The sequence below is a fragment of the Elephas maximus genome, chromosome 27 (genome assembly GCF_024166365.1).
Source record: "Elephas maximus indicus isolate mEleMax1 chromosome 27, mEleMax1 primary haplotype, whole genome shotgun sequence".
NCBI classification, from domain to species: domain Eukaryota; kingdom Metazoa; phylum Chordata; class Mammalia; order Proboscidea; family Elephantidae; genus Elephas; species Elephas maximus.
Window position 1 is genome coordinate 35,856,674 of NC_064845.1, and position 13,489 is coordinate 35,870,162.

General features: G+C 40.8%; 1 protein-coding gene across 4 annotated transcripts in view; it reads right to left on the reverse strand.

Annotated features, from left to right (window-relative positions):
• LOC126068300 (collagen alpha-4(VI) chain-like) overlaps positions 1-11,766 on the reverse strand; it is a 143,168-nt gene extending 131,402 nt beyond the window's left edge. For 3 of the 4 annotated variants that reach the window (XM_049870790.1, XM_049870791.1, XM_049870788.1), the window contains exon 1: positions 11,670-11,766. The gene's annotated coding sequence lies outside the window, so the exon portion shown is untranslated. Of the gene's footprint in view, positions 1-4,214; positions 4,262-11,669 lie in introns of all 4 variants that reach the window. The other variant, XM_049870789.1, reaches the window with a different exon arrangement.
• Positions 11,767-13,489: the final 1,723 nt, after the last annotated feature.

A 13,489-nucleotide genomic window follows, 5' to 3' on the forward strand; every position in this document is an offset into this window, starting at 1 on the left:
AAAAACATGGAAGAAACCAAGGTCACCATCAACGGATGAATGGATAAATAAATTATGGTATATTCACACAATGGAAGACTACGCATCGATAAAGAACGATGGAACCATGAAACATTTCATAATATGGAGGAATCTGGAAGGCATTATGCTGAGTGAAATTAGTCAGTTGCAAAAGGATGAATATTGTATAAGACCACTATCATAAGAACTCGAGAAATAGTTTAAACAGAGAAGAAAATATCCTTTGATGGTTACGAGGGGGGGAAGGCGGGAAGGCGGGTTTTCGCTAATTACATAGTAGATAAGGTTTTCACTAATTACATAGTAGATAAGAACTATTTTAGATGAAGGGAAAGACAACACAATACAGGCGAGGTCAGCACAACTGGACTAAACCAAAAGCAGTTTCCTGAATAAACTGAACTCTTTGAAGACCAGCATAGCAGGGGAGGGGGTTTGGGGACCATGGTTTCAGGGGACATCTAAGTCAACTGGCATAATAAAATTTATTAAGAAAACATTCTGCATCCCACTTTGGAGAGTGGGTCTTCTGGGGTCTTAAACGCTAGCAAGCGGCCGTCTAAGATGCATCAATTGGTCTCAACCCACATGGACCAAAGCGGAATGAAGAACACCAAAGACACAAGGTAATTATGAGCCCAAGAGACAGAAACAGCCACATAAATCAGAGGCTATATTAGCCTGAGACCAAAAGAACTAGATGGCACCTGGCTACAACCGATTACTGCCCTGACAGGGAACACAACAGAGAACCCCTGAGGGAGCAGGAGAGTAGTGGGATGCAGACCAGAAATTCTCGTAAAAAGATCAGACTTAATGGCCTGACTGAGACTAGAAGGACCCCAGAGGTCATGGTCCCCAGTCCTTCTGTTAGCCCAAGACAGGAACCATTCCCAAAGCCAACTCTCCAGACAGGGATTGGACTGGACTATGGGATAGAAAATGATGCTGGTGAAGAATGAGCCTCTTGGATCAAGTAGACACATGAGACTATGTGGGAAGCTCCTGTCTGGAGGGGAGATGAGAGGGCAGATGGGGTCAGAAGCTGGCCGCATGGACATGAAAACAGAGAGTTGAGGGAAAGAGTATGCTGTCTCATTAGAAGGAGGACAACTAGGAGTATATACCAAGGTGTATATAAGTTTTTGTATGAAAGACTGACTTGGTTTGTAAACTTTCACTTACAGCACAATAAAAAAAAAATGTAGTTGGAAAAAAAAAGACTCATTGCATTGGGCAAATCTGCTGCAAAGGACCTCTTCAAAGTGTTGAAAAGCAAAGATGTCACCTTGAAGACTAAGGTGCACCTGACCCAAGCCATGGTATTTTCAATTGCATCATATGCTTGCGAAAGCTGGACAATGAATAAGGAAGACCAAAGAAGAACTGATGTCTTTGAATTAGGTATTGGTGAAGAATTTTGAATATACCATGGACAGCCAAAAGAACAAACAAATATGTCTTGGAAGAAGTACAACCAGAATGCTCCTTAGAAGCAAGAACTGCAAGACTGTGTCTTACATACTTTGGACATGTTGTCAGGAGGGATCAGTCCCTGGAGAAAGACATTATGCTTGGTAAAGTACAAGGCCAGTGGAGAAAAGGAAGACCCTCAAGGAGATAAATTGACACAGTGGCTGCAACAATGGGTACAAGCATAACAGCAATCATGAGCATAGTGCAGGACTGGGCAGTGTTTCGTTCTGTTGTACATAGGATTGCTATGAGTTGGAACCCACTTGACGGCACCTAACAACAGCATGGTCACCTGATCTTGGACAAGGTCCCAAAGCCCAACATATGGGAAAAAGATAGCCTTTTTAACAAATGGTGCTGGCAAAACTGGATGACCGTCTGCAAAAAAATGAAACAGGACCCGTAATTCACATCATGCACAAAAACTAGTTCAAAATGGATCAAAGACCTAAATATAAAACCAAAAACTATAAAGATCATAGAAGAAAAAATAGGATCAAAGCTAGAGGCCCTAATACACGGCATTAAGAGAACATAAAGCATAACTAATAACACAAACTCCAGAGATAAGCCAGATAACTGGGATCTTCTAAAAATTAAACATTTAGGCTCATCCAAAGACTTCAAAAGAGTAAAAAGAGAACCTACAGACTGGGAAAAAAATGTTTGACGATGACAAATCTAACAAAAATCTAATCTCTAAAATCCACAGGAAAATCTATTATCTCTACAAGAAAAAGACAAATAATCCAATTTTTAAAAATGGGCAAAGGAAATGAACAGACACTTCACCAAAGAAGACACTGAAGTGGCTAACAGGCACCTGAGGAAATGCTCCTGATCACTAGCCATTAGAGAAATGCAAATCAAAACCACAAGGAGATACCATCTCACCCTGGCATTACTGACATTTATCAAAAAACAGAAAAAAACAAATGTTGGAGAGGCTGCAGGGAGATTGGTACTCTTATGCACTACTGATGGGAATGCAAAATGTTACAATCATTTTGGAAAACAATATGGCATTCCTGAGAAAGCTAGAAATAGAAATACCATATAATCCAGCAATCCCACTCCTAGGAATATACCCTAGAGAAATAAGTGCATAGACATATGCACACCCATGTTCATTGCAGCATTATTCACAGTAGCAAAAAGATGGAAACTACCTAGGTGCCCATCAACAGATTAATGGATAAATGAGCTGTGGTGCATACACACAGTGAAGTACTACACAACGATAAAGAACAATGATGAATCTAATGAAGCATCTCACAACATGGATGAATCTGGAAGGCATTATGCTGAGTGAAATAAGTCAGTCACAAAAGGACAAATATTGTATGAGACCACTACTACAAATACTCATGAAAAGGTTTACACACAAAAACAATCTTTGATAGTTACAAGGGAGGCGAGGGGTAGGAGTGGAAAAACACTAAATAGACAATAGGTAAGTGGTAACTTTGGTGAAGGGTAAGACAGCACACAGTGCTGGGGAAGCCAGCACAATCTGTCCAAGGCAAGGTCATGGAAGATTTATGGACACATCCAAATACCCTGAGGGACCGAACTGCTGGACTGAGGGCCGTGGGAACCATGGTCTAGGGTAACATGTAGCTCAATTGGCATAACATAGCTTATAAAGAAAATGTTCTACATTGTACTTTGGCAAGTAGCGTCTAGGGTCTTAAAAGCCTGTAAGTGGCCATCTAAGATTCTCCACTAGTCTCACCCCTTTGGGAGCAAGGGAGGATGACGAAAACCAAAGATACAAGAGAAAGATTCGTCCAAAGGACTAATGGACGACAACTACCACAGCCTCCACCAGACTAAGTCCAGCACAACTAGATAGTACCCAGCTACCACCACCAACTGCTCTAACAGGGATCACAATAGAGGGAGAAAAACGTAGAACAAAATTCTAATTCAAAAAAAGACCAGACTTGCTAGCCTGACAGAGACTGGAGAAACCCTGAGAGTATGGGCCCCAGACACCCTTTCAGCTCAGTAATGAAGTCACCTCTGAGGTTCACCCTTAAGCCAAAGATTAAACAGGCCCATAAAACAAAACGAGACTAAATGAACACACCGTTAGGACTAGAAGGCAGGGGGGGACAGGAAAGCTGGTAATAGGTAACTCGAGGTTGAGAAGGGAGAGTGTTGACATGTCATGGGGTTGGTAACCAATGTCGTAAAACAATATGTGTACTAACTTTAATGAGAAGCTAGTTCGTTCTGTAAACCTTTATCTAACGTACAATTGAAAAAAAAGAAATACAAGACAGAAAGAAACAATTCCTTTCTTCAAGAAAAAGATGGATACATTGCAATGTCACGGGGTGAACGAAACACTATAGATATCTATGCAAGGTGCTGAGGGACACTGTGCGTGAGCAACCCTCTTCACCTGGGTGAAGATGATACTGGAATTGAGACTTCAAGGATGAATCAAAATTTCCAGGTGAGCAAGTAGAGAAAGAGAATCCCAAACAGAAGAACAAGGCAATGACATAAGAAAGGGATTAAAAAACCAAACCCATTGCCGTCAAGCTGATTCCGACTCATAGCAACCCTATAGAAAGGGATTAAAACCAAAAAAAAAAAACCAAACCCATTGCCGTCAAGTCAATTCTGACTCATAGTGACCCTGTAGGACAGAATAGAACTGCCCCGTAGGGTCTCCAAGGAGCGCCTGATGGATTCAAACTACTGACCTTTTGGTTAGCAGCCGCAGCTCTTAACAACTACACCACCAGGGTTTCTGTAGAAAGGAATTAAGGAGACTTTAATAAGACACAGGAAACTCTGGTGGTGTGGTTAAGAGCTGTGGCTGCTAACCAAAAGTCGGCAGTTTGAATCTACCCGGTGCTTCTTGGAAACCCTATGGGGCAGTTCTACTCTGTCCTATAGGGTCACTATGAGTCGGAATCAACTCAGCAGCACACAACACCAATAAGACAACAAAACAGAGCTCGTATAAGGCCTAAGAAGCTAAGGTTTCCGAATGCTGGGGACTCAGTTAAGCCTTCATTAGAGGTTATATATGTGTGCTGTATGAACCCTTAAGCTGCGATTAGTCTAATGGAGACCTTTGGTTTTCTGAAATGCTTGAACTGAGAGGGTGGGGTAGAAGAGGGGGCCTGAGTAGAGTTTCTCAGTCTTGAAGGATAAACCACCTTAACCTCAGCTAATTAAACCAGCAATGTTTTCTTTATCATTCTCCTCCAAAGCTTCTGTTCTACTGTGGGCCCCTCAACTATTAAGTTAAAAATATTCCATCCCTAGTGGCACAAACAGTTTGTGTTCCACTACTAGTCTAAAGGTTGACAGTTTGAACCCACCCAGTGTCGTGGTGAAGAAAGGCCTGGTGATCTGCTTCCATAAAGATTACAGCCAAGAAAACCCTTTGGAGGAGTTCTGCTCTCTAACACATGGGGTCACCATGAGTTGGAATGAACATGACAGCAATGGTGTGAATTTTTTTTGTTTGTTTTAATGTTCTGTGCCAATGGTTCTCAGACTTGAGTATGCATTAAAATCACCCAGAGGACATGGGAAAACCCAGCTTCCAGAGCCCTACCTTCAGGGCTTCTGATTCAGTGAGCCTTGGGTGCAAAAGTTGCATGCTGAGCTGGTTCAAGGGGCCAAAAAACACCCGTTGCTGTCCAGTCAATTCCGACTCATACCAAAAAACAAACAAACAAACAAACCCAGTGCCATCGAGTCAATCCCGACTCTAGCGACCCTACAGAACTGAGTAGAACTGCCCCATAGAGTTCTCAAGGAGTACCTGGTGGATTCGAACTGCCGACCCTTTGATTAGCAGCCGTAGCACTTAACCACTACACCACCAGCGTTTCCTTCTGACTCATAAAAAAAAGACTCATAGCAACCTTTAAAAACCACTCTGCTGTGCATTTGGAATACATCAGGTCCTGCCTTACTTTCAACGCTTGCTTTCAACAGCGTCTCTCGCTCCACATGGATATAATTAAGTATTTATTATCAAGTGAGTGAGGAGGGGGATAGATGATCAGTTAATAAATTAATACATTTTTCTTAATATATGCATGACTTAAAAGCAAACACTTCAAAATATTTGGATGGAAGATCTAATACAAATGTGCAAGATTAATTTAACAGGTTTATTTCCATTTTTCTTTCTATTTATACTTCATCCTCCAAGCCTGAATCCAGTGTTGTGTTCCGACTTTTTTTTTTTCCCTTGGTCATTTTGATGGGCCGTTTTAAGCGCTGGATTTTTGGCTTTCTTACTAGACAGCGTACCACATCTGGGCAACAGGAAGCTGCAAAAGGCAAACAATTAGGGACTCTGAACAGCTTCTTCTGTACACGTCACTTTAGAATCCACGCAGTGTGTTTGACAGTAAAAAACTAAAGTTTAAATTACATAAACATTAACGTTTTCTTTCTGTGCCCCATTCACAAATCTTATGATGATGGCTTGGAAATATATACAACTTTGTTGCAAAATATTTGAGGGAGGCTGTGTCAAACATTTCAGTGACAATTAATATGTCTTCAGGCTCAGAAAACAATAACAAGATACAGGATCCTGGAGCAGTCCTCCAGGGAAGGATAACGATCACAGGGCCAGAGTTTCGCAGAGCGCTGTGTAGAGCATATATGGGTACTGATGGTGATGATACGCCCATCAGCTGTGGTAATTACAAGATTGGCACGCAATTAATTTGTAATTACACCTAATTCTAGCTGCTGGGCAGTTTTTAACTGTCCTGTCATTGTTAACTGCTGTTGAGTCAGCTCCGACTCATGGCGACCCCATGTATGACCAAAATATTGCCCACTTCTGCACCATCTTCACCATCATTGGTATGGTTGAGTCCACTGACGCAGCCACTGTGTACTTTGAGTCCCTTCCAACCTACGGGGCTCATCTTCCAGCACTGTATCAGATAATATTCTGCTGTGATCCATAGGGTTTTTTTTGGGGGGGGGGCTTATTTCAGAAGGAGATTGCCAGGCCTTTCTTCCTAGTCTATCCTAGTCTGGACGCACCACTGAAATGTGTCCATGATGAGTGACCCTGCAAGTATTTGAAATACTAGTGGCACAGCTTCTAGCATTATAACAACATGCAAGCCACTACAGTACAACAAACTATCATAGATACTCTTAATATTCTAACTTATCTGATTTCCCATAATGCCTAGTTCATACATTAACTATGTCATTTACCATATTGCATTGTAATTATCTGCTTATGTATTTGTCTTCTTCTTCAGGTTGTAAACACATAGAGAGAGAAGCCTCCATCTTAGAAATCTTTGTAGCGTTGGATACATGGAACCCAACTAATAAATGTTTTCCTCTTATGGGGAGTATACAAATGGTTGAATAAACTGATGAATGATTTAGTCCGAGAGAAAAAGAATATTTATTTAAGCTCCTTCAACGTATATGTGGCTTATAAACTCCATCACCACAGTCTTTTATGAGCATGGGCTTACCAGAGAAATGGGAGTAAATAGCCCACCGTTCTGAGGCATTTTCCTTAGGAAGGATGCCCGAAACCTACTAAGCTGACCAGACCAGGGCGATCAGGGCACTCCCGCCACCCCGTACTTCCTGTCACCAGAAGACATAGGAAGTGGAGTTAAGGACAGCTGGACAGCCTCTGCAGTTGTCTAATCTGGAGTCATATACACTGTCCTTTATCTTGCTTATGTTCTTTCTAAGAAGATTGCTCCAGAAGCAATAAAAATTGTGCAGAACTTGACTTTGAATTTTCTGGTTTGAGTGCCAGCCTGCCACATTCTTGCTATATGACTTCTTGCAAGTCTCTTGAACTAAGTTTCAGCTTTGTCAGCCATAAAACAGAAGCAATACTACCTTGTCAAAAAACACACAGCAAAGTTATTGTGAAGACTGCATGAGTTAATAAGGGGGTAAGGGCTTTGTAAAAAGATACAAAATTTGAGAGGTTACCACAACCTTCGTCAAGCAACAATCTACAGAGCAAAACCCCCCAAATTTAGTTCTTTCTCCTTGACAGAACCATCCTTAGCCTGTTCTGTTCTAAGAGAAATGCCTTGCTTGAGTCAAAAAGCTGTGACTACATCTTTGCTTCGTTGTATCTAGGAAACAACCACCACCTGATGAAAGTGAGATTTAGGAATGCAACAGACTTCTTACACCAAGAAGAGACAGCCGCCCTCAATCTAAGGAGCTGGGTGCCCTGTGTGACCCCAAGCTGGCTGTCAGTGTGGTCAACTGAGTGAAATAAACTCTTTAAAACTAACCATCAATGTTTTTTGAGCTGAACCTTTTTACTTTTCAGGACCTCACCTTGAAATAACTATGTGCATTGAACTCTTCTATGTATCTCTTTTGAATATCTGAAAGTGTAATTAAATTTTTTAAAGACAAGTCGAATAAATATCCACTAATGCAGCAACACAAACCTACCAGCCCTCATAAAGATAAAAATATTTCTCAACGGATGGTAAGATGCATTGACGAGGCTGCAAAACCTGGTGCAGGCTACATAATTACCAGACGGCGTGTTTTGCCAAGTTCACCAGGCTTTGCGGAATATTTTGGAACATTCATTTATTGGGCATATTTCAGTCATTCATTCCCTCTGCCTAGCAGGCTGCATACCACTTAATCCCACGCACGTGTGCATGTGTGCACACACCCACACACACCTACAGACCTAGCAGCCTCCTACTCACCTTTCACAACCCAGCTCAGGTGTTACCTCCTCAACCCAAACCTCATGGCAAATCGCTCCCCGTTCAGTGTTACCTCTGAAACTTGTACACTTATATCACTGCATAACTGGGATTTTTAAAGACTGAGTCTTCATCGTTTATATACACTCCACTCCTAGAACAGTTCCCTTCTTTGGTCCTTCCTTCCCTCTCTTCCTTTTTCCTTCCCTCCCTCCCTTCATTCCCCCCAGTTCATGACAACTTCAGACTTACAGCTTCTCAGACCAAAAACCATGGGGTCATCCTTGACTCCTGTCTCTCTTGCACACTCTACATCCAGCCTGTCCAGGAAATCCTGTTGGCTCTGCCTTCAAAGCTAATATCCAGAAACCAACTACCTCTCACCTTTTCTACTGCAAACAACCTGGCCCAGCCCACCACCGTTTCTTGCCTGGGTTATTCTAACGACCTCCCAGTGGGTCTCCCTGCTTCTAACCTTTCTCCCTGAAGCCCATTCTCATCATTGTTGTTGTTAGATGCCATCGAGACGGTTTCAACTCATAGCGGCCCTATGTAAAACAGAATGAAACACTGCCTGGTCCTGCACCATTCTCATGATCGTTGTTATGCTTAAGTCCATTGTTGCAGTCACTGTGTCAACCCACCTCACTGGAATCCTTTTAAAATCAAAGTCATCTCTACTCAAATTCCCACCAGTGGTTCCCTGTTTCAGAGTAAAAACACAAAATAGGCTACAAGACCCTAGGTAATCTGGCCACCAGTTTTCTCTCTGACTCATCTTCTACTCTCACACTTACTTATTATACTCTGATCACTTCAGACTACTTGCTGCTCTTCAGATAAGCCAGATACACCCCCTCTTTAAGGTCTTCGCACTTGCTGTTGCCTCCTGAAACGCTCTTTCCCAAAGTGTTCACACGTGGCTAATTCCCTCCCCTTCTTCAAGTCTTTGCTCAATGAGTGAGTCCTGCCTTGACCATCCTATTTAAAATTGCTGACCACCCTCATGTTCCCAGCACACCTAATTCCCCTTACCCTGATCTGCTTTTTCTTTTTTTCATTACTCTTATCACCTTCTAACATACTGTATAATGTTCATCATTTTCATTATTAATTATCTGTTGTCACACTCCTCATTTCCAGCTAGAATATAGCCCTACAAGGAACCTTTTTGAATTCCATGATGTATCCCCAGTGTCTGGTGCACAGTAGGTGCTTTACAAACATTCATTGCATAAATTCATTGGTTCAAAAAATAAAAAAGGACTTCCTGTTTTTAAGACAGAATGTTTCTATACAAAGATTTAGAGGGATTCTTGGGAAGATGTGTGCCCTCTAGGCCATTATCTTGGTCAACGGGGACTCAAAGCCAATTGGATTCGCTTTTAAATTTTGATTGCAATTGTATTTTTAATTAATTTATGTTAAAAAACAAAATTAGAAAAAATTGTATAAAACTAAATACTTGGAAAATTTGGTGAACTAGGAAGAACGGATGATAAGCATAGTATTTGAAGGGGACTTTAGTTAGTTTTGAGAAATTTGAAATGGATCCAGTCTGTGACTGCAACCTACATTCAAAGAGGCAGGGGAGCGAGGCAGTCACAATGATAAGTCTTCTAAAATTCACAGCCACAAAAATCCATTTAGATAGTGAGTTGCTCAAACATAAGACAAGATAAGATTGGAATGTTTGGGCAAAACGATCTCTTGCATGAGCTTTTTAAAAAGCATCATCATGTTTTTAGGTCTAGAACTTTCTCAGGCAACCATATCAGGCAGATATTACTCATTTCATTCCTAGTAATCCTACAATGTGCCATATTTGATGTTTCTGCAACATGTGGAAAGGGCATCAATATGCCTGGCCAGGAACAAAATAAACACATCCACAGGACTTTCAAAGCCCGTTCCTGTGAGTCAGAAACTACCAGACAGGATCCTATGATGGCAGACCATTTTCAAAGGCCCATAAGCTACACAATCAAGAGCTGAATGAAATAAAAAGGGCTCTTTTGTATTTTGTATTCTCTGGGACTATTTCTTAGCCTCTGAAAATCAATATAAAAGAGAGCAAAAAGGTGATGCCTTTCCCTCCTGTGGATCCTGTGGAATGATTTTCAGTCAATATTTGATTCTTTCATCCCACGAAAGTCATCCGTAATAGTCTTCACCATCTCTGTTTGCTCATTGAATTTAAATGCAGAAATATCAATCCGAGGCATCTAAAAATTGCACACAAAATCTAATTCTAACCATTTTTATATTAACTTTTCTTCAAGCTCTTTATAAAAATGATGATTTTTCTTGAACGCTAGTTAATGATACGCATGCTGAGCACTTAGGGGGAAGGGAACTGATGACTGTAATTTAAAGATGGATGAAGGGATGGTTGTGTAATAAAACAACTATAGTATAATAGTAATGGTAGCATTTACATGATCGAGTTTACAAGTGTTCTCTATAAAACTCTTCAAATTTTACTGTACGAAATTTTTCATAAAAATTGAAAATAATCATTTTAGTTATTTATTTATTTAAAATTGCATAATGGTTAATCTCTTGACTGCTAACCAAAAGGTCTCAGTGATTTGAACCCACCCAACGACTCCATGGAAGAAAAGACCTGGCCATCTGTTCCCATAAAGATTATTGGCTAGGAAACTCTATGGAGCAGTTCTACTCTGTCCTATAAAAGTTCTACTCTGTCCTATAGGATCACTATAAGTTAGAATCAACTCAACGGCATACAACAACATTTTTTAACCTACTAGAAAAATGAAAGTCAAATTGTATGACTCCTGGCATGCTAGACAGAGGAAAATGACTCCTGGCTCTAATTCAAAATTGTCACCATTGTCTCTGGGAATGCTCTGAGTGGAAAAGTCATTTTTTATCTGTTTTCTTTTTTATCTCTGCTAAGCCTATTTATTCATTAAATCTTTAGTATTTTCTTCTTCCTTTGGACCTTACCATTCTAACACTAATCTCCATTTTTCTCCCTAAGCTTTGTATCAGTAAGATAATTCAGAAATATGCTTGAGTCCCCATAGCACAAGTCAGGTTCTTCCTTCCAACAGATGGTAAATTCTGAAAGTACCTCAAAATGTTACACATTTTCCTGTTCAATAAACTCTTCTGGGTTTCACAGATTCCTTTTTATCATATTTTTCATTGTAGGGGTTACTCTTTCTCTGTATAACTGATACATCTTTGGAGATTTTTCTCTGTGTCCTTATCCCTCCCTGCTTCAGCTTCTCTCCATCTCTTTGCTGTTTGAGATCTCTCTTTCACTCTCTATTGCTTTCTCCTCTGTCTCTCTGTCTATATATCTCTACCTCTCTCAGCCTGGGCATGAAAGAGAAGAGATGCATTTGAGAAAATGATTAGAAACAAACTTTAAAGTACCCACTTATAAAACTATCCCATGGGATAGGAATTTCCTCCTACCTGGCAAAACTTTTCGAGCTGGTCCTTTCAATTTCTCCTTCTTGTCTGCATTTCTTAAGAAGCTGCTTGAGCCTCTGGAATTCCCTGGAGTACAGGAAGACTCAGGGCACAATGACACATCAGCATTTCTAGCGTTTAATACTCTCTTGGGGTGATGGAAGGGGGGCAAGAGGAGGAGCCAAGGCTGTGTTTATGGTGACTGACACACTGCTTGTGCTCACTCATGCTTTAAATGCAAATGGCCATTCACCCTGCAAACACTGGTCTCAAAATAAAATCCAAAAACTTAGCAGGCAGAGCATTCTCAGAAACAATATTAACAATAAGGTAATGTAAGTTAAATTAGTCATTTTCCGTTTTAATTAAAGTTTCCTAAAATAAACATTAAAATGGAAAAAGACTATAACTTATATTTATTATTACATCAGTCTTTTTCAATTTTGATTAAAATTTCCTAGAATAAATATGGAAGCTCAAGAAGACAAAGTATTACAATGAAATGTGCAAAGACCTAGCATTAGAAAACCAAAAAGGAAGAACATGCTCAGCATTTCTCAAGATGAAAGAACTGAAGAAAAAAATTCAAGCCTCAAGTTGCAATAATGAAAGATTCTATGAGCAAAATATTGAAAGACACAGGAACCATCAAAAGAAGATGAAAGGAATACACAGATTCACCGTACCAAAAAGAATTAGTCAATGTTCAACCATTTCAGGAGGTAGCATATGATCAGGAGCCGATAGAACTGAAGGAAGAAGTCCAAGCTGCACTGAACACATTGGCAAAAAACAAGGCTCCAGGGACTGACGGAATACCAATTGAGATGCTTCAACAGACACAATGCTAGAAACACTCACTCACCTATGCCAAGAAATTTGGAAGACAGCTACCTGGACAGGGAACTGCCAGAAGTTCAAGCCAAATTCAGAAGAGGATGTGGAACCAGGGATATCATTGCTGATGTCAGATGAATCTTGGTTGAAAGCAGAGAATGCCAGAAAGATGTTTACCTGTGCTTTATTGACCATGCAAAGGCATTCAACAAATTATAGATAGCATTTCCAAGAATGAGAGTTCCAGAACACTTAATTTTGCACATAAGGAGCTGTCTTAGTCATCCAGTGTTGCTCTAACAGAAATACCACAAGTGAATGGCTTTAACAAAGAGAAGTTTATTCTCTCACAGTCCATTAGTCTAGAAGTCTGAATTCAGGGTGCCAGCTCCAGGGGAAGGCTTTCTCTCTCTGTCGGCTCTGCAGGAAGGTCCTTATCATCAGTCTTCCCTTGGTCCAGGAGCACCTCAGCACAGGAACCTCAGGTCCAAAGGACATGCTCTGCTCCCGGGGCTGCTTTCTTAGTGGTATGAGGCCCCCCATCTCTCTGGTGGCTTCTCTCTTTTGTATCTCAAAGACATTGGCTTACAACACTATCTAATCTTGTATATCTCATCAATATAACTGCCACTAACCCGTTGCCATCGAGTCAATTCCGACTCATAGCGACCCTATAGGACAGAGTAGAACTGCCCCATACCGTTTCCAAGGAGTGCCTGGTGGATTCGAACTGCTGACCTTTTGGTTAGCAGCCGTAGCTCTTAACTAGTATGCTACCAGGGTTTCCTAACTGCCATTAATCCATCTTGTTTCATCATACTGACAGAATTTACAACACATAGGGAAATCACATAAAATGGTGGATAATCACACAATACTGGGACTCGTGGCCCAGCTAAGTTGACAGATATTTTGGGGGGACAAAATTCAGTCCATGACAGGAGTGTATATATAGATCAAAAGACAGTTATTCGAACAGAACAAGG